This window comes from Hippopotamus amphibius, chromosome X (assembly GCF_030028045.1).
Source record: "Hippopotamus amphibius kiboko isolate mHipAmp2 chromosome X, mHipAmp2.hap2, whole genome shotgun sequence".
In the NCBI taxonomy this organism is placed as follows: domain Eukaryota; kingdom Metazoa; phylum Chordata; class Mammalia; order Artiodactyla; family Hippopotamidae; genus Hippopotamus; species Hippopotamus amphibius.
This window is the reverse complement of record NC_080203.1, coordinates 115,677,347-115,695,706: the sequence shown is the minus strand read 5'-3', so window position 1 is coordinate 115,695,706 and position 18,360 is coordinate 115,677,347. Positions and strand designations below refer to the sequence as shown.

At 40.8% G+C, this 18,360-nt stretch overlaps 1 pseudogene; it reads right to left on the bottom strand.

The window, feature by feature from the left end:
- Positions 1-2,107: 2,107 nt before the first annotated feature.
- On the bottom strand, positions 2,108-16,639 carry LOC130841577 (ferritin light chain-like; annotated as a pseudogene).
- Between the last annotated feature and the right edge of the window lie 1,721 nt (positions 16,640-18,360).

The window sequence follows — 18,360 nt, the reverse complement described above, 5'->3', positions numbered from 1 at the left end:
TTACATGATTCGTTTTGTTTCTCTCACCCAAATTGTCCCAGCTTTGACAATTAGTAGCTAATTCAGGTTGTCTCCTTCCTGTGTTCCATTGACATACTCCCATCATTTTTTTTTTTTTAGCACTTCCTTAGTTTCTGGCACTTCAAGATGCTCCAGTCTCACCTTGTATTTTTCATGTCCCCATTTTTTTTTTCTTTTCTTGCAGATATTTTCAATCATATATTTTATTTCTTTAAATAAAGTAAGCACTTTTTTTTCCAATTAATCTCTGAAGCTTTGGTAAGTCTGATTCTGCAGTCTGTTGTTTCAACTGGTTCCCACTCATGGTGACTTGTTCTCTTATATGTTTGGTTATTTTTACTTTATACTGATTACTGTACTTAAAATTTTATTTGGAAGAGTCACTGAAGCCTAGGCTGAAGCTGCTTTTCTCAAAAAAAAAAAAAAAAAGTTTTCCATTTGCTTTTTCTTCATGGAGTAGTCCCAATCTGGAACCACTTTAAATCAGGTACACAGCTCTAATTTCCTGGAACTACTCAGGCAATGTGAACCTGAGCTGCAAGTTCATGGTCACAACTTCTCAGGGAAGGAATTTTTTTTCCTGCTCTAAACATTACCAAGCCAGTGGGATCCCAGCTTAACATGGGAAAGGCCTCCTATTACTTTCTCTACCTTGGGTTGTTTTATGTCCAAATTTCCCCAAAAAGCTGCTAAAATTGAAGCACAAGTGTTCCTTATTAGCAAATCCCTTGGGGTAAAAGTGATTCTGGGCTTTGAAACTGTTTCTTTCTATAGACTCTTGCTTTCTCTTGGATTTTGGCCTGGTATTTCTTTGCTTTTTCATTAGCTTTTAAATGCTCTTAAGATTTTTTAAAAAATCTATTCATGTGTTTAGTTGTTTGCTATTTATCCATATTTTTAAAAATCTATTCATGTGTTCAGTTGTTAGTTATCCACATTGTTAGTTGATTGTACAAATAATACAGCCCATCTTTCCTAGAAATAGTTTTTTCAACCTAGGGACTGTCTTTCTTCAATTCTTTAAAATTCTCAGACATTATCTCCTTAAATATTCCCACTTCCTGATTTTTTCTAGTTTCACTCTCTGGAACTCTCATTAAATAAGTTTTGGTGCCTCTCAATCTATTCTCCTAGCTCTTAATTACTTTCTCATATTTTAAAGCTTTTTATTACTGTGTGGCCTCTGATGAATGATTTCCTCAGCTGTCCTCTAAATCACAAATTTACTTTTTGCACCCATTCTCTTATCTCATCATGTTAGGCATTCGTCAGTTTGTTCTCAGATCCATTCCCCATTCTACTGTGCTCTGTTCCATCCATATTGCAAGGACCTTCATATCCCATGATCCCTTCTATGTAAGTTTGCATATTTCCCTCCCTCTATCTCAGCTTTGGGCAATGTCTCTGGAAGTGACTGTGTCTCCTCTTTGCCTCCATCTCTTGCCAGATAGCTGCATCTTTCATAGTCGCATCATCTTCCGTGGTTCTAGTTCCCATCAGCAGGCTCTAAATGCTGGGTTCTGCTAACACAGCCTCCTTCTTTTGTCCCTTCAGCCACACGGGCGGTAGCAGCTTCCTGCTGTTTTTAATCTCTGGGATGCCTCACCATCCCTTCTTGTCTTCTCCGTTCCACCATCACCTGTGTCAGAAATTCCTTGCATTAAGTTCGATCTGTTGAGGGATTTTTCTTTTCCTGACTGGACCTTAACTAATACACCATCCAAAAGTTATTTGTGTGTTATTTTTATTGTTTAATTTTTATTTATTTATTTAGGCTTCCCTGGGTCTCAGTTATGGCACACGAGATCTTCCTTGTAGCATGTGGGATCTTCAGTTGCTGGACCAGGACACTTAGTTGCCGCATGCAGGATCTAGTTCCCCAACCAGGGATCAAACCCAGGTCCTCTGCTTTGGGAGCATGGAGTCTTACCCACTGGGCCACCAGGCAAATCCCTTTATTTTTGCTGCAAAAAGCTTTATTGTTTCCATTTGGTCCAAGGCTTGGGAGAGGACTCCAGGGTGGTTAAAAAGCTGCCTAGGGGATGCAGAGAGGGGCTCCTCAAGGGCCGCTGGGCTCCGGAGGCCGCTAGTCGTGCTGGAGGGTGAGCCTGTGGAAGAGAGACCGGCCCAGCCCCGCCTGGGGAGCAGCGGGCCTGCGGGGGTTGGGCAGGTGGTCGCCCATCTTCTGGATGAGTTGCACCTGCTCACCTGGGAGGCGGCTCTCCAGGACGTGGTAGAGGCCGGGGTCTGCGCGGGCAGAGCCGGGGCGTGCAGGTCCCCCAGGGCCCGGTTCAGGCTCTTCTCCCGAGCACAGTGGCTTCCACGGCGTCCCGGGTTTCCCCCCGCGCGTCCTGAGACGCTTCTGCTCGTCCTGGAAGAGGGCGCGGCCGCCGCGCTGGATTTGCGTTTTCAAGACACGCTCAGGGCCCTCGCGCTTCTCCTCGGCCAGTTCGCGGAAAAAGCGGCCCAGGCCCTCCAGAGCCACGTCGCGGTGGTGGAAACAGGAGCCCAGGGACAGGTAGGTGCGGGAGGCCCGCAGATGCGTGTTGCCCAGGCGGTTGTCGGTGGTCTCCACCCCGGTGGAATCATTCTGCCGAATCTGGGAGCTCGTGGTTGATCCCTAATAAGGAGTTAAGCTCAAAAAAATGGTGTTGGTGGTCCTGGTGGCCGAGGACAGGTGAGGGGCTGGTTCTGAAGGTGGCGACTGAAAAAAAGGTTGGAGGGTGATTGGAGGCTGGAGCGAGGGATGTCCCAGTATCCGTTCCATCAAAAAACACTGTTGTAGCAAGAGGCAGCGTGGGGGACCGCCGAGTGCACTGCCTGTGTTTTGTTTCGTTTGTTTGTTTTTGTTTAAGCTCTTTATTGGAATATAATTGCTTTACGCTCTTGTACCAGCTTTTGAGGTACACCAAAGTGAATCAGCTGTATTTATACATATATCCCCATATCCCCTCCCTCCCGCGACTCCCTCCCACCCTCCCTGTCTTGGCCCTCTAAGGCATCACCCATCATGGAGTTGATCTCCCTTTGTTATACAGCAACTTCCCACTATCTGTCTTACAGTTGGTAGTGTATATATGTCTATGCTACTCTCTCACTTTGTCCCAGCTTCCCCTTCGCCCCAGCTTCCCCTTCGCCCGCCCGCCCCCGCAACCTCGTGTCCTCCAGTCCATTTTCTGCATTTGCATCCTTATTCTTGTCCTGTCACTGGGTTCATCAGTACCATTTCTTCTTCTTCTTTTTTTTTTTAGATTCCATATATATGAGTTAACATACAGTATTTATTTTTCGCTTTCTGGCTGACTTCACTCTGTATGACAGACTCTAGGTCTATCCACCTCATTACATATAGTTCCATTTCATTCCTTTTTATGGCTGAGTAATATTCCATTGTATATATGTGCCACATCTTCTTTATCCATTCATCTGTTGATGGGCATGTAGGTTGCTTCCATGTCCTGGCTATTGTAAATAGTGCTGCAGTGAACATTATGGTACATGTTTCTTTTTGGATTATGGCTTTCTCTGGGTATATGCCCAGGAGTGGGATTACTAGATCATATGGTAGTTCTATTTTTAATTTTTTAAGGAACCTCGAAACTGTTTCCATAGTGGCTCTACCAACTTACATGCCCACCAACAGTGCAGGAGAGTTCCCTTTTGTCCACACCCTCTCCAACATTTATTGTTTCTAGATTTTTTGATGATGTCCATTCTGATCGGTGTGAGGTGATACCTCATTGTGGCTTTGACTTGCATTTCTCTATTGATGAGTGATGTGGAGCATCTTTTCATGTGTGTGTTGGCCATCTGTATGTCTTCTTTGGAGAAATGTCTATTTAGGTCTTCTGCCCATTTGTGGATTGGGTCATTTGCTTTTTTGGTATTAAGCTTCATGAGCTGCTTGTATATTTTGGAGATTAATCCTTTGTCCGTTGTTTCATAGGCAATTATTTTTTCCCATTCTGAGGGTTGCCTTTTAGTCTTGTTTATGGTTTCTTTCGCTGTGCAAAAGCTTTTAAGTTTCATGAGGTCCCATTTGTTTATTCTTGATTTTATTTCCATGATTCTAGGAGGTGGGTCACAAAGGATCTTGCTTTGATGTATGTCATAGAGTGTTCTGCCTATGTTTTCCTCTAGGAGTTTTATAGTGTCTGGCCTTACATTTATGTCTTTAATCCATTTTGAGTTTATTTTTGTGTATGCTGTTAGGAAGTGTTCTAATTTCATTCTTTTACATGTTGCTGTCCAATTTTACCAGCACCATTTATTGCAGAGGCTGTCTTTTTTCCATTGTATATTCTTGCCTCCTTTGTCAAAGATAAGGTGCCTGTATGTGCTTGGGTTTACCCCTCAGTTCTCTATTTTGTTCCATTGATCTTCCTTTCTACTTTTGTGGCCGTACCATACTGTCTTGATCACTGTGGCCTTGTAGTATAGTTTGAAGTCAGGAAGCCTCATTCCACCAACTCTGTCTTTCCTTCTCAAGATTGCTTTGGCTATTTGGGGTCTTTTGCGTTTCCATACAAATCGTAAGATTTCTTGTTCTAGTTCTGTGAAAAATGCCATTGGTAATTTGATAGGGATTGCGTTGAATCTGTAAATTGCTTTGGCTAGTACAGTCATTTTCACAATGTGGATTCTTCCAATCCAAGAACATGGTATGTCTCTCCATCTGTTTGTATCATCGTTGATTTCTTTCATCAGTGTCTTATAGTTTTCTGCATACAGGTCTTTTGCCTCCTTAGGCAGGTTTATTCCTAGGTATTTTATTCTTTTTGTTGCAATGGTGAATGGGAGAGTTTCCTTAATTTCTCTTTCTGATTTTTCATTGTTAGTGTATAGGAATGCAAGAGATTTCTGTGCATTAATTTTGTATCCTGCTACTTTACTAAATTCATCAATTAGTGCTAGCAGTTTTCTGGTAGTGTCTTTAATGTTTTCTATGTATAATATCATGTCATCTGCAAAGAGTGACAATTTTACTTCTTTTCCAATTTGGATTCCTTTTATTTCATTTTCTTCTCTGATTGCTGTGGCTAGCACTTCCAAAACTGTGTCGAATAATAATGGTGAGAGTGGGCACCCTTGTCTTGTTCCTGTTCTTAGAGGGAATTCTTTCAGTTTTTCCCCATTTAGAATGATGTTGGCTTTTGGTTTGTCATATATGGCTTTTATGATGTTGAGGTAATTTCCTTCTATGCCCATTTTCTGGAGAGCTTTTATCATAAATGGATGTTGAATTTTGTCAAAAGCTTTTCCCGCATCTATTGAGGTGATCATATGGTTTTTATCCTTCAATTTGTTAATATAATGTATCACATTGATTGATTTGCATATATTGAAGAATCCTTGCATCTCAGGGATAAACCCCACTTGGTCTTGGTGTATGATCTTTTTTTTTTTTTTTTTTTTCAAGTATGAAAGGTCAATTTTATTTTTTTATTTTTTTATTTTTTTTGGGGGGTACACCAGGTTCAATCAACTGTTTTTATACACATATCCCCGTATTCCCTCCCTTCCTTGACGCCCCCCCCTCGAGTCCCCCCCACCCTCCCTGCCCCAGTCCTCTAAGGCATCTTCCATCCTCGAGTTGGACTCCCTTTGTTATACAACTACTTCCCACTGACTATTTTACAGTTGGTAGTATATATATGTCTGTGCTACTCTCTCGCTTCTTTTCAGGTGTATGATCTTTTTAATGTGCTGTTGGAGTCTGTTAGCTAGTATTTTGTTGAGGATTTTTGCATCTATATTCATCAGTGATATTGGCCTGTAATATTCTTTTTTTGTGACATCTTTGCCTGGTTTTGGTATGAGGGTGATGGTGGCCTCATAGAATGAGTTTGGGAGTGTTCCTCCTTCTGCTCTATTTTGGAAGAGTTTGAGGAGGATTGGTGTTAGCTCTTCTCTAAATGTTTGATAGAATTCACCTGTGAATCCATCTGGCCTTGGGCTTTTGTTTGTTGGGAGATTTTTAATCACAGTCTCAATTTCCATGCTTGTGATTGGTCTGTTCATATTTTCTATTTCTTCCTGGTTCAGTTTTGGAAGACTGTATTTTTCTAAGAATATATCCATTTCTTGCAGGTTATCCAATTTATTGGCATATAGTTGCTTGTAGTGGTCTCTCATGATCTTTTGTATTTCTGTGGTGTCCGTTGTTACTTCTCCTTTTTCATTTCTAATTCTGTTGATTTGCATCTTCTCCCTTTTTTTCCTGATGAGTCTGGCTAATGGTTTATCAATTTTGTTTATCTTCTCAAAGAACCAGCTTTTAGTTTCATTGATCTTTGCTATTGTTTCCTTCCTTTCTTTTTCATTTAGTTCTGATCTGATCTTTATGATTTCTTTCCTTCTGCTCACTTTGGGGTTTCTTTGTTCTTCTTTGTCTAATTGTTTTAGGTATAAAGTTAGGTTGTTTATTCGAGATTTTTCTTGTTTATTGAGGTAGGACTGTATTTCTATAAACTTCCCTCTTAGAACTGCTTTTGCTGCATCCCATAGGTTTTGGGTTGTTGTGTTTTCATTGTCATTTGTTTCTAGATATTTTTTGATTTCCTCTTTGATTTCTTTAATGATTTCTTGGTTGTTTAATAGCATATTGTTTAGCCTCCATGTCTTTGTATTTTTTACAGTTTTTTTTTTGTGTGTGTAATTGATGTCTAGTCTCATGGCATTGTGGTCAGAGAAGATGCTTGATATGATTTCAGTTTTCTTGAATTTACCAAGGCTTGATTTGTGTTGCAAGATGTGATCTATCCTGGAAAATATTCCGTGTGCACTTGAGAAGAAAGTGTATTCTGTAGTTTTTGGATGGAATGTCCTATAAATATCAATTAAGTCGAGATGGTCTAATGTGTCATTTAAAGCTTGTGTGTCCTTATTTATTTTCTCTTTGGGTGATCTGTCCACTGATGTAAGTGGGGTGTTAAAGTCTCCTACTATTATTGTGTTACTGTTGATGTCCCCTTTTATGGCTGTTAGCATTTGCCTTATGTATTGAGGTGCTCCTATGTTGGGTGCATAGATATTTACAATTGTTATATGTTCTTCTTGGATGGATCCCTTGATCATTATGGAGTGTCCTTCCTTGTCTCTTGTAATAGTCTTTACTTTAAAGTCTAATGTGTCTGATATGAGTATTGCTACTCTAGCTTTCTTTTGACTTCCATTTGCATGGAATATCTTTTTCCATCCCCTTCCTTTCAGTCTGTATGTGTCCCTTGGTCTGAAGTGGGTTTCTTGTAGGCAGCATATAGAAGGGTCTTGTTTTTGTATCCATTCAGCCAGTCTGTGTCTTTTGGTTGGAGCATTTAATCCATTTACATTTAAGGTGATTATTGACATGTGTGTTCTGATTACCATTTTCTTAATTGTTTTGGGTTTGTTTTTGTTAGGTCTTTTCCTTCTCTTGTGTTTCCTACTTAGAAAAATTCCTTTAGCAATTGTGGTAAGGCTTGTTTGGTGGTGCTGAATTCTGTTAACTTTTGCTTGTCTATAAAGCTTTTGATTTCTCCATCGAATCTGAATGAGATTCTTGCTGGGTAGAGTATTCTTGGCTGTAGGTTTTTCTCTTTCAGGACTTTCAGTATATCCTGCCATTCCCTTCTGGCCTGCAGATTTTCTGCAGAGATCAGCTGTTATCCTTATGGGTTTTCCCTCATATGCTATTTGTTGCTTTTCTCTTGCTGCTTTTAATATTTTTTCTTTGTGTTTAATTGTCATTAGTTTGATTAATATGTGCCTGGGTGTATTTCTCCTTGGCTTTATTCTGTATGGCACTCTCTGTGCTTCTTGGACTTTGTTAATTATTTCCTTTCCCATGTTGGAGAAGTTTTCCACTATAACCTCTTCAAATATTTTCTCAGACCCTTTCTGTTTTTCTTCTTCTTCTGGGATGCCTATGATTTGAATGTTGGTGTGCTTAATGTTGTCACCAAGGTCTCTGAGACTGTATTCCATTCTTTTTATTCTTTTTTCTTTTTCCTGCTCTGTGGCAGTTATTTCCCCCATTCTATCTCCCAACTCACTTATTCATTCTTCTGCCTCAGTTATTCTGTCTATACCATCTAGAGTATTTTTAATTTCAGTTATTTTATTATTACTATTTGTTTGCTCTTTAGTTCTTCTGAATCCTTATTAACTCTTTCTTGTATTTTCTGTATTTTGTTATCGAGATTTTTGGATCATCTTTACTATCATTACTCTGAATTCTTTTTCAGGCAGTTTTCCTATTTCCTCTTCACTTATTTGGTCTTGTGGGTTTTTTTCCTGCTCCTTTGCCTGCATGGTATTTCTTTGTTTTCTTATTTTGTCTAATTTATAGAATTTGCTGTCTCCTTTCCCTGTGCTGCTTAGTAGTAATTCCTCTTGTTTCTGCCCTCTGCCCCCTGTGGTGGGGTTTGTCCAGTGTCTTGAGTAGGCTTCCTGGTGGGGGGGGTCTGGTGTCTGCTTTCTAGTGTGTGGCTCTGTGTCTTTTCTCTCTGATGAGCAGGGCTGTGTCAGGTGGTGTGTTTTAGGGTATCTGTGAGGTTAATATGGCTTTAGGTAGTCTTTGTGCTGATCGGTGGGTCTGTGTTCCTATCTTGTTTGTAGTTTGGTGTGAGGTGTCCAGCACTAGCAGTTGCAGACAGTTGGGCGAAGCCGAGTCTTAGCCTCTGATACAGGGCTCTGTGAGAGTTCTCTGCAGTTAATCTTCCCTGTGTCTGAGGACTCCCTAGTAGTCTAGCATCCTGGATTCAGTGCTCCCTCCCCAGAGCCTCCTACTTGACTTCTGATGGAGTAGTCCAGACTTCAGAGGTTGCTTGTCCCGGCAATAAAGGGGTTTCAAGAAGACTGTCCAAGCCCCAGACTAATGGCAGAGTGTTGAGTCAAACAAATACCAGTTATGTCGGGATCTTTGCAGACCTTTCTGGTGTCCGAGGTCGTTTGCTGGTGTTTGTTCTCTATGGGAATTATTGCGTCTTTTGGTGTATTCCTGATGCATCTGTGGAGAGAGATGCATTCCACCTCCTTCTACTTCGCCACCATCTTTCTTCCTGTCTTTAAATTATCAAGATTTCCATCTGTTCTTGGTTCATAGCACCTGCTTTCATTTGTTGATTTTTTTTTTTAAATGCACTTATTTGAAGTCCTTTCCACATTGTTGTATTATTTCTACTTTCTTTTATATGACTCCTCTTAGATGTTGGCTTCCTTTTGTGGTGTTGGGTTTCATTTTGGCCTTTGTAGTTTTTGTTTGAATGCTCATTGTCATGGAGGCTTTTTTTTTCTCCCACTCACTCTCCATGGAAAGTCATTTTATGATGGCTTCAGCCCAGTGTCTTGAAGACCAAAGTCAGTGGCTCAGGGCTTTTGCTCTGTGGGCATATCATAGTTCCGAAGCAGGAGCTCACACAAAATGCATACCTGGTGCCTGCCTGTGCAAATTTCTCTGCCTTTTTTTTTTTTTTGGTTGCATTGGGTCTTCACTGATGCGTGTGCAGGCTTTCTCTAGTTGTGTCAAGCGGGGACTACTCTTCCCTTTGGTGTGTGGGCTTCTCATTGCGAAGCATGGGCTCTAGGTGCATGGGCTTCAATAGTTGCAGCACGCGGGCTCAGTAACTGTGGCTCACGGGCTTAGTTGCTCCTCGACATGTGGGATCTTCGTGGACCAGGGATCGAACCCATGTTCCCTGTGTCGGCAGATGGATTCTTAACCACTGTGACACCAGGGAAGTCCTTGCTTTCTTGCTCTATCACGGGCAGTTTGTTTCTAGCTCCACTCTCCAGGGGATAGGTAGGACTTGTTCACCTTCAGATATAGCCAGGGGACCATGAACTGTTTCCCCACTGGGAATCTGGGGGTGTGGGGGTCCTTACTTCTTGGTTGGATTTGAAATTCAAGACTTGTGATCAAAAGGTACCAACTTACAGTTATAAGATAATTAAGTACTAGGGAGGTACTGTACAACATCATGACCATAGCTAACATTGTTGTGTGGTATATTTGAACGTTGGTAAGAGAGTAGGTCCTAAAAGTTCTCATGACAAGGAAAAACACATTTTTCTTCTTTTTTTGTATCTGTTTGAGCTGATGGATGTTAACTTATTGTGGCAATCATTTCACAATTATGTAGGTCAAGCCATTGTGCTTTACCCCTTAAATTTATACAGTGCTGTATGTTAATTATATCTCAGTAAAACTGAAAAATGAAAATTAAAAATTAGAACAAAATAAAGCAAAAAAGAAATTCCAGACTTTACTATCTGGGTCAGGTCCTTCCTGGACTCTATGCGCCTGCATGTTAAACTTGTCCTTACTCCTGTGGGTTTTCACTTCCCTTCCAGTCCATGATTTATAAAATCATGTCCCTGGGCATTTTTTGAAACACTGTACCTTTCATTTTTACATTTTTGAAACCAAGTGAGAGAAGTTTAGGATACATTCACCCTGAGTCAACACAATTTTAACCACAATGTAGTTTAAAGCCTTGCTGCTCAAAGTGTCTTCTGTGGAGTGTGTTTTTTAATTTAATTTAAATTTTTTTACTATTTTATCTTATTTTTATTTTTATACAATTTTAAAGGTTACTTTCCATTTACAGTTATTGTAAAATATTGGCTATATTCTCCGTGTTGTACAATACATCCTTTAGCCCGTCTTACACCCAATAGTTTGTACCTCTTGCTCCCCCACTCCATATTGCCCCCCCCCCGCCCCACTGGTTTGTTCTCTATATCTGTGAGTCTGCTTCTTTTATGTTATATTCCCTAGTTTGTTGTATTTTTTAGATTCTGTGGAGTGTATTTTATTTTTTTTCTGTTTTTTTTTGTTGAAGTATAGTTGAATTACAATGTATTATTGCTGTACAGCAAAGTGATTCAGTTATACATATCTATACATTATTTTTCATATTCTTCTCCATTATAGTTTATCACAGGATATTGAATATAGTTCCCTGTGCTATACAGTTGGACCTTGTTTATCCATTCTATGCATACCAGTTTGCATCTGCTAATCCCAAACTGCCACTCCGCCCCTCCCCCTTGGCAACCACGAGTCTATTCTCTATGTCAGTGATTCTCTTTCATACGTAGGTTCACTTGTCTCATATTTTAGATCCTACATATAAGTCATATCATGGTATTTGTCTCTTTCTGACTTACTTCACTTAGTATAATAATCTCTAGTTGGATCCATGTTTCTGTAAATGGCATTATTTCGTTCTTTTTTATGGCTGAGTAGTATTCCATTGTATATACGTGCCACATCTTCTTTATCCTTTTCTCTGTTGATGGACATTTAGCTTGTTTCCATGTCTTGGCTATTGTGAATAGTGCTGCTGTGAACATAGGGGTGCATGTATCTTTTTGAATTATAGTTTTTTCTGGATATATGCCCAGGAGTGGGGTGGCAGGATCATATGGTAGTTCGGTTTTTAGTTTTCTGAGGAACCTCCGTACTGTTTTCCACAGTGGCTGCACCAACTTACATTCTCACCAGCAGTGTAAGAGGCTTCCCTTTTCTGTGGAGTGTATTTTAACTGCAGAATCTCAGGCCCACCTGAGACCTGCTGAATCAGAAATGGCTCTTTAATAAAATACAGATTCAATGTTGAGGCGTGCTCCTCTCCTCAAATGACAAAATGAGACGCTTTGAAGCTTTTATTTCTCTAAATTTCACCTCTTCCTCCCTCTCTGGCCAATTCCACATTGATGTATCTTGAATTTTCGTTACAATTTGCTGTCAAAGGCCATAATTTTTTTAAATTAATTAATTAATTTAATTAATTTATTTATTGGCTGTGTTGGGTCTTTGTTGCTGCACACGGGCTTTCTCTAGTTGCAGCAAGCGGGGGCTACTCTTCATTGTGGTGCACAGGCTGCTCATTGCTGTGGCTTCTCTTGTTGCAGAGCACAGGCTCTAGGTGCGTGGGCTTCAGCAGTTGTGGCACATGGGCTCAATAATTGTGGCTCACGGGCTCTAGAGCACAGGCTCAGTAGATGTGGCACACGGGCTTAGTTGCTCCGTGGCATGTGGGATCTTCCTGGACCAGGGCTCAAACCCGTGTCCCCTGCATTGGCAGGTGGATTCTTAACCACCGCACCACCAGGGAAGTCCCAAAGGTCATACTTTTTATAAGCAATAATAGCTTAAATTTAGCACATATTTTACTGATTTATTTCTCCTTGTATCCCATTCACTTTTTTTTTTTTTTTTTTTTTTTGGCAGCACCGCATGGCTTGTGGGATCTTAGTTCCTGAACCAGGGATTGAACCCGGGTCACCGCAGTGAAAGTGCAGAGTCCTAACCACTAGACTGCCAGGGAATTCCCCCATCATTTCTTTTAGTTTCATTTTTCTCCTTGGTGAAGTTCTCTTGGAGCTTCTGGTATGATAACATTTTTGAGTCCTTGTAGTCTGAAAACGGTCTTTATTTTGCTTTCATTCTTTGACAATATGAATGGATAGAGAATTCAAAAGTTCAAAGATATTTTCCCTCGGTCCTTTGCAGGTATTACTTTATTATCTTCTTGCATCCATAAAAAAAAAAGAAAAACAGAGAAGAAACCTTTTTATCATAAAAAGTAATTTTACAGAAAAGTAGGGGGAATAATATAGTGAACGCCCATGTGTTTATCACTTGACTTCAGCAATTAACAATATTTTTGCATCCGTTTTCCTGACAGGAAATCTTACATCAACCCCATTCTCATTTTTTTCTGAGCTTTTTGTTCTGGTAGCTTTTAGGAAACTTTTTATCCTTCTTGTTCTGAAAATTTGCTACAGTGTCTAGATGTGCTTTTTATTATTATTATTACTGATTAGCACTCAGAGGTCGCTCTCAATCTGACTTTTGTTTGGGTTCAATCCTGGGAATTTCTTGACTATTATCTTTTGGATGTTGCTTTGATTATCTCCTTTTGGAAGTAACTTTTAGAGGACGCTTGTAACTACTGAATCTTTCTTGCATCTATCTCTACAATTCTCTTCATTCTTTTCATCCCTTTATCTCTTTGTGTTCTGTTCTGGGAAAATTTCTCAGTGTAACACTTCAGCTTCCTAACTTATCCTTCAGCTGTGTACAAGTTGCTATTCACTGGTATTGTCAACATCTACATTTTTTGGGTCCCCAGCTTTTAATATTTTAGAGTTACCATGCTTGGTTGTGGACTTCTGTCCTGTAGGAAAATTCTCCTGTGTGCATCCTGAGTGGAAGTGGTTTTCCAGTGGGCCTAATTTGCCGAGGGGCTGGCCACACAGGAGCATGGTGGCTGCAGTGTGACCCTGGTCTTCCAGTGGTGAGGGCCACCATCCTTCTTAGGTGAGGAGGGTCTTAGTTGTAACTGACAGAATCCAATAGCTACTTTAAACAGAAAAGGGCATTTATTTCTACTTTTTTAATTGGGAGATAAAATAAAGTACTTAAAGGGCACTAATACACTCTATACCTTGATCAACTTTTACATATGTATATACTTGTGTAATCACCACCCAGATCAAAATCTATATTATCCCCAGCCTTCCAGAAGTTCTTTGTGTCTCTTTCCAGTCAGTATTCATCCCATCCTCCCACCAGAGGTAACCATTTCCTCTGTTTCCATCACCACTGATTAGTTTTTCCTGTTTTTGAATATTACAGAAATGGAATTACACCATGTGTACGTGTCTGACCTCTTTGCTGAGCATAATGTCTATGAAATTCATATTCATATGTTGTATATATAAGTTGTTAGTCCTTTTATATTGCAATGTAACAGTCTATTGAATGAATAGCTCACAATTTATATATCCATCCGCCTGTTGCTAGACATTTGGTTTTTTTCCCGTTTCTAATTCTGCTGAATAAAGCTTCTCTGAACATTCTTGTTTGTGTCTTTGGTGAACATATGCATTTATTTCCTTTGGGTTACAAACCCAGGAAAGAGATGCAATATCTAATGCTATTTGCATTTCTCTGGTGAGTAATGATGTTGAGCACTGTGACAGATCAGATTTTCCAAAGTTTCTACAACATTTCCCATCCCACATGATCTTACAGTGGAACCGTGACACTCTTCCCATCAGAGGTGGAGTCCGTGTAACCTCCACTTGAATCCTGTGACTATGGTGGAAGTGGTAACATGTAACTTCTGAGGGTAGGTCACAAAAGGCATTACAGATGTACCTCTTTTTACTGCACTTTGTTTTATTGTGCTTTGCAAAAAAATTTTTTAAGCAAATTGAAGGTTTGTGGCAACCCCACATTGTCAGATGATGGTTAAGCATTTTTTAGCAATAAAGAATTTTTAAATTCAGGGATGCACATTGGTTTTTTTAAGACATAATGCTATTGCACACTTAATAGACTGTGTTATAGTGTAAACATAACTTTTATATGCGCTGGGAAACCAAACAATTTGTGTGACTCGATTTATTGTGATATTTGCTTTACTGTGGTGGTCTGGAACTGAACCCCCAACATCTCTGAGGTGTGCCTCTGCCCATTTCTTTTGGGACACCCTCTTGGAGCCCTGAGCTTCCACATAAGCTGTTCAGCTCACCTGAGGTCACCATGGTGTGAAGAAGCCCAAAGTAGTCCGTACAAAGAGACCATGTGGAGAGGTCCTGAATCTACATGACAGAGATTCCCAGCCACCCTCCAGCTCTAACCACCATTTGGCTGCAACTGCATGAGACACCTCAAGCCAGAACCTCCCAGTCAAGACATTCTCCAGTATCTGATTATTGTTCTCAACTGGGGGAGATTTTTGCCCCCAAGAGATATTTGGCGATGTCTGGAGACATTATTTTTGTTGTCACAACTTGGAGGGGTGTGTTCCTGGCGTCTAGTGAGTAGAGACCAGATGCTGCTAAACATCCTACAGGACACAGGACAGCCCCTTCCCCCCAAAGAATTATCTGGCTCAAATGTCAGTGTGCTGAGGTTGAGAAACCCTACTTTAAGCCACGTAATCCACAAAGTTTTAGGATGTTTTATTCCACTGCATAAGTATTAGAACAAGCATACAAGCAGAAAAGGAATTTATTAAAGGAAATTAGTTCACAGATCTCTAAGAGGGCCAGAGAGTTGGGCTTAAAGGCTCTTCAGCCAGGAGTAGTGGTCGAACCCCACCACCAGGTGAAGACCACTGGACACGGACCCAGAGTTTGCATCCATGATGCTGAGGACTGGATACCAGGACCTCCGAATGCTGGAAGTCAATGCCACCCTCACCAGAAATCGGATTCCACGTGTTTCCAGCTTCTTCACATTGCTCACTTTTGAATCAAAGTCTTACTTTGGTATGTCTGATGGAAGAACCCTAGGTCACATATAAATCTGTCTGCAAGGGAAGCTGACAAAGCAAGTTTTCTGGCTTCTACTATGGAGGCAGGACCAACACAGGAAAGGTGTTCCAAAGATGCTAGGAAACCACAACCTTGACAAAATTCCCTGATAATATGTTGTTTTAAGCTTGTTGTGGGCATGATCGATGATGGCAGCAGAATAGCACATGTGATGACTCTACCATAACTTACCAGTTCTTTTGTTAATACGTTTAGATTATTTCTGTTTTTTGTTTATTTACTTTAAATAATGCTGTGATATTATCAGACCTGGACATTTTACTTTAGAGATTTCTTCTAATCCCAAAGAAACAACTTAAAAAACCCCAGTTTATTGTACAAAGCTTCTTATGGCTTTATTATTTATTGCTACTGGTAAAAGCTCAAGCATCTAAAACCATGGGGCAATGGACTAATTTGTGATATGATAACAAACTTCTACGATTTCTTGGGATATTAATTCCAAAAATTAGGCCACATTGTCTCCATCTGTTTGTTTATACTTAGACCATGTGTCCGGTTTACTTTGAAAAATGTGGTCACCGTGACTATGTAATTTCATTATAGTGGAATTTTACAATAAAAATAATGACTTTACGTTCTATTGGGCTAATACATAGAAAGTGGGTACAGAGAGTTTTATGGAGAAAACCAAAATATAAGCATCTCCATACATTCATTACAGCCATGTAAAATTTGTGTTTGCATAATGTGAAGGGTCATAAGAAGGCTGCCTTTTGTTTTGGGTTTGTAAAGTTATTTAAGAAAAATAAAAGGAAAATTCCCTAGTGTTTGTATTAATCTCTCAGCATCTGAAGAGCTTGCCCAATAGGTGGCACTACTGGATAAGAGCAGATAGAAACTTTTCCAGGCTGCCTTTAAGCTGTGTTTCTCAAACTTCTGTTGGCATCAGAATGTGCTGGTTAAAACACAGCTTGCTGGGCCCTTTCCTCAGAGGCTCTGATGTAGTAGGTCGCAGACGTGGCCCAAGAATTTGCATTTCTAACAGTTTCCCAGGTGAAACTGATGCTGCTGGTCTGGGGACCATGGTTGAGAAATGTTGCCTTCGCGTGGAGCTCCTTGGCGTGTAGAATAGTTAGAACTGGCTTCTTCTCTCCTTCCTCATAGCAGTCCCCTGGCTCACCTCACTGCCATTGTCACCCCATGTCACCCCTGTTTGACCCTCTACATCCCGTCTTCCATTTGAAGGGAGGAAATGGGCAAGTTGGAGGGGAGGCTCCTCACCTGTTACTTTCTGGAGGCACCGACAGACCTCACACTGGGGTCCAACATTGGCCAACATGGCGAATTACTGGCAGCCTCAGTTGCTACCCGGTGAACAGAACAGGGTACCTCCTGTCCTGCAGCAGGCATCTTGGTGTCCTTTGCACCCTCCTCTTCCCCCACTTCGGTGAACACTGATCTTACTATGAACCTAAGCCTTTGGGTTAGCTCATTCCAGGCTTTGTGTATCTTGTGCTCTAACTATTGAATAAAAAACTTGTCCCCCAACTCATAGAAATTCAAGCAAAATTCAGCACTGTATTTTTGAAAAACTCCCTCCTCAAACTTTCAACCTCTCCTCTCCCTAGTTTCACTCTCTCAGCTGAGCTTGACCTTGCCTCCTACTTCACTAAGAACATGGAAAGAATTAGAACTTCCATGAGTTCCCAGCACCACAGCTACCCGCACCTCCCCCCCACCCCCCGCGCCCCCCGCATCTGGCCCCATATACTCTACTTCCTCTCCAATAAGATGTGTGACTTGTTGATGCTTCCGGCCAAGAGCAGTCCCTCCACCTGTGCGCTAGATTCCACCCGCCCCCCCCCCCCAAGGTCATGGCTGCTGCAATTGCAATCCTCTTCTCTCTACTGCATCACCAATTTCCCCCTATTTACTGGACCGTTCCTACCAGCATGCACATGCATTGTTATTTCTTCTGTATTAAATAATAGAGTTGCTTCTGTTCACTCTCCAATTTCTCTGCTTTTTTCCTATAAGCCCACCCAGTCAGGTTTTGTCCCCATCTCTCTACCAAAACTGCCCTGCTCACAAATGACCCCCACGTGGCTGAGTCCAATGGTCACTTCTCAGTCCTCAGCAGCGGCACTTGACAAGAGGGTCACTGTCTCGAACACGTTCTTCCTTGGCTCCCACAATACCCCACTCACCTCCTTTGTCTTTTATTTTTTAAAAATCTTTTTATTGAAGTATAGTTGATTTACAATGTTGTGTTAGTTTCTGGTGCACAGCAAAGTGACTCAGATATCCATATATATATACACACTTTTTAAGATTCTTCTCTGTTATAGGCTATTACAAGATATTGAATATAGTCTCCTGTGCTATATAATAGGTCCTTGTTGTTTATCTATTTTGTACATAGTAGTGTGTATCTGTTAATCCCAAACTCCTAATTTGTCCCTCCCTGTCCCCTTTTCCCTTTGGTAACCATAAGTCTGTGTTCTATATCTGGGAGTCTATTTCTGTTTTGTAATTAAGTTCATTTGTATCATATTTTAGATTCCACATATAAGTGATAGCATATGGTATTTGTCTGTTTTTTTAAGCTCTTTATTGGAATATTCCTGCTTTACGCTGTTGTGCCTGATACTTGTCTCTGTCTGGCTTACTTCACTTAGTATGATGATCTCTAGGTCCACCCATGTTGCTGCAAATGGCATTATTCCATTCTTTTTTATGGCTGAGAATATTCCATTGTATGTATGGACCACATCTTCTTCATCCATCCCTCTGTCGATGGACATTTATTGTCTTCTCTTTTTGAACACTATTTCTCATCCTGTTTGCTGGTTTCTGTTCACCTTCCCAACTTCCAAGTGCTGAAGTGCTCAGAAGTTCAGTCCTTGGGCCTCTTTGGTATCCACTCTCACTTTCTGAATGATCTCGTTTAACGTCTCAGGACCTTAATACCACCTCTGTGCTGATGACTCTCCAATTTCTATCTCCAGCTGGACCTCACTCCCAAACTCCAGGCCCGTATATCCAACTGCCTACAATGAT